Genomic DNA, 3,741 nt, shown 5'->3' with positions numbered 1-3,741 from the left:
ATGTTTTTTTTTAACTCATGCAATTTATTAAACTGTAAACTCTTAATTGGCCACTTTGATCTTCTTTGTCTCCGAATTGTTTTCACTCATGTGGCAGAACAAAGAATTAGAGGCAGAGGAGGGTTTAACAGATTAGTTGTAACGCAAAGTAAAGAATCTGAACTTGCTGTATTTGAGCATATAACTGGATTTCAAACAGTAGAGCAGATTGAAAGTGCACTGACAACAGGTAGGCTGGAGAGCAGGTAAAAAGGGGCATGAGCATATAAAGTATCCTTATTGGCAGATGAGGACTAAGCTGGACATGGCATGAAACTAACTTGAGTTGTATCTTGAACCGGAGGCAAACTGGATTAAAGTGGTGATAGCATTTCCTCTCTATGTGACTGGATGTGTGATCTGGCAGTCTGGATGAATGGGGTGGAGTTTGAACACTGCAGCAGGTTGTGGAGTAGATGAACTGATGAACCACAGTTGTGCAGATGAATTGGCCTCAACAGAGACCAGAACAACACACACACACACACACACACACACACACACACACACACACACACACACACACACACACACACACACACACACACACACACACACACACACACAAAACACAAATACAGGGAATACAGTGTCTAACTGGCCTGACCGTCAAGAAGCTAGGCCAGAGTGCCAAGGCTTCTTCTGCTTTTCGTCAAACCTTAGAAATTGAAGAAACAGATTTCTCTGTTTTAAGGTGAGGATTCATCTTGAACCACAGACATGTCAGAGAGCTGTGGGATGTGCAGCATATGTTGGAGACCTAACACCTTAGTGCTCTCTACAGTGACTGCAGACCTAAGAACCTGGCATGTCATCTGGACATTCAACACATCATCAGGTCATTCTAGGCAGTGATTTTGTTGCTGTAACGTAGCGTGTATTGTGAACACAGAGCATACAGTGGAGTCCTCTCTTCCCAATACAAATTACTTCTTATCTTCAATCACTTGCTAGCCCTGACACAGAGGTGCTGAGGCTGTGTATCTGATGAACGTATCATCAGTCAGCTGCATTTTATACACTATCAGATTGTTGATTCCGATACAACAGTGTTTATGATGGGATTCACTTTTGTGGAGCTTGAGGTATAGAGCTTGTTTTAACTTTGTGACTAACAGGGTAAAAAAACATTAACGTAGAAACCTCACAGAGAGTCACATGTGAGGGATCCTTCTCCCAGATGGACAGAAGTGCAAAAGATGCAGCGATTAGAAGAAACATATTTTAACATATTGGAAAGGTGTGTCAATATTTCAAGTATTTATACAGAAGAAAATGTCTGATAGAGATGAAGGGAGCAACAATGACAATTGAAATGGAGGAGTTATTGTCAGTAATGGTAGAATATACTGTATGTGAGTAGGCATATTGTATATCAAGCCGTCTTGTTGTAATCATAGTCCAGGATCAGCTGCCACCACGATCACAATCTACCATCCACCATCGCAATCCAGGATGTGGCCGCAGCAGCCATCCTGGATCTGCAAACGATAAAGCACAAGGGGAAGAAGTCAAGTCTGTAACATGTATTAATGAGACATTAATGTGATAAAGAGGGAGAATTTGAGGGGAAGAAAAGAGAAGCTCCGTGTGTCATGTGTCCCCAGACATTCTCGACCTAAAAGAGTTGGTTAAAGACTGATCAAGAAAACAACCAGCAGACCTGACCATAATGAAAATGTTTATTAGTTATATAATTTCTCATAAATCCCTCCACCTCACATTCACAGTGCAGGACTTTTACTTGTGGAGTATTTCTACTCTAAGATAAGGATCTGCATATTTCCTGCAACATATTTGGCCTGTTTCGTGGCCTCAGCCAACTTTTGATACTGTTCCACAAACTTACAATACATAGACACCAACATGAGCATTTACTTCAAACCACACCTTTTAACATAATGTAATGGATTTTGGAGGAAAGTTATCCCCAAATAATAATTGTAATTATTTTTGCTGGATAACATTTTTGTATTTTTAAAGCTAAATCAAGAACAACTTTAAATTTAAGTTGTTGTTTTTTTAATACACTTTTTTCTTTTGGAGACTTTTTGAAGAATAATTGCTACAAATCTAAACAAAGTAGAACAACATAACAGGAAATGGGAGAAAATCTGCTCTGAGGAAGAGTTGGACTATATGGGACTTTGAATGTGCTGTACATGTTTATTTCAGTTTCTAGATAAACTGGTATTGTAAATCGAATGACTTTGAATTATTGAACAGATCCTGTCAAATTTCACTTTGTTTTTTTGTGTTTCTGTTTATTTATTACTTAATTGAAACAATAGTGGATAAATCCATGACTTTTAAAAGATGTGAGCCTGTATACTCAAATAGCTGCCAGTACTCGTAAACCCCATTTCCTCTTTTCCATAAACCCAGTAATGCAACTTCATGTTTCTCTGTAATTTGACTATTGACAGTTCCTCTCTCACCTTAAATGTTGGCTGCCTCGTTCTCTTGTGTATTGATTGCCATCTGTTGGAACATTTGTGCAATGCTATTAGTAAGACTGATATCACACTCTCACACACAAACACACACATAGCCACAGATGCATATGATAGGTCATTTTGGACTTACCTTGACCACTACTAACCCCAAACTCCTAACCCCAGTCCCTAACGCTACCCCCAGCACGCCAGACCCCAGCCATAACATAAACCTAATCTTAATCTAAATCTAATCAAAGGCAGAAACTCCAACTGTTCCCATTCAGAAACATGAAAAGGAAATTCCGGAAAGGCACAGGCTGGAGAGGGTTATGTTCCACCACAAGGTTATACTGACATAGACCAAATCCTAACATATTATTGCATTATTATTGTTAATATTGTTATCCTGTATTTATTACTACTTCATTTAGTGTCAATGGTGTTTCGCTATATTCACTGACAAGGTCTGAGGTAAAATTCATTCACAGTTATTAGACATGGAGCTAACAAGACAACAGGCCAGTTTATCTTATCTCAGATGACATATTAAATTATAGGAGGCTACTGATCCTATTGAATAGCCCCAGGTCCTCAGGTGAGGCTCCTCTGGTCATTCCCAAACCCCAACTCAGGACTACAAGTGACTGGGTTTTTGCAGACAGGGCCTCTCAGCCCTGGAACTTCCTGTCAGAGGATCTGAGGCTGCAGAATCTCTGATATCTTTTAATACACCTCTTAAAGCTGATCACTATGAAAACGCTTTTGATTCATTCCAAATATTTGTTTCACCTTTGATATGTTTTAATTATATTCTTCTTTATACTGTTTCATTCTCTGTGGCCTGATCTGATTTAATTCTATCATGCTTAATTGATGTATTTTTCCATTCAGAACAATGTTACTCTGTATTAAGCCAAGGTGAATGTTAATGTATGATATAATTCCAGCCATACAGTTTTCATTATATTCAGCTGATTAACTAATATTGTAAATCAATGGGCTCAGAATGTCACAGACTACACGTATCCAGCTTTCAAGGACAGTAACCATTCAAGTCCCTTTACTTGTATCCTGTAAAGGAAGTGTAGGGCCTGTACTATAAGATTGGACATTCTTTGGGAGATTAAAATACACCAGGGAACTACCAGGGCCAGTCTGCCTCCACTGCCTGTGACTAAACACACAAACTAAGTTTATACTTCTGTTATTTTGTATTATTTAGGCCTAACTTCACCACACGTGTCCTGGACATTATATGTGAGGA

Source organism: Hippoglossus hippoglossus, chromosome 14 (assembly GCF_009819705.1).
Source record: "Hippoglossus hippoglossus isolate fHipHip1 chromosome 14, fHipHip1.pri, whole genome shotgun sequence".
In the NCBI taxonomy this organism is placed as follows: Eukaryota; Metazoa; Chordata; class Actinopteri; order Pleuronectiformes; family Pleuronectidae; genus Hippoglossus; species Hippoglossus hippoglossus.
This window is presented reverse-complemented; position numbering follows the sequence as displayed.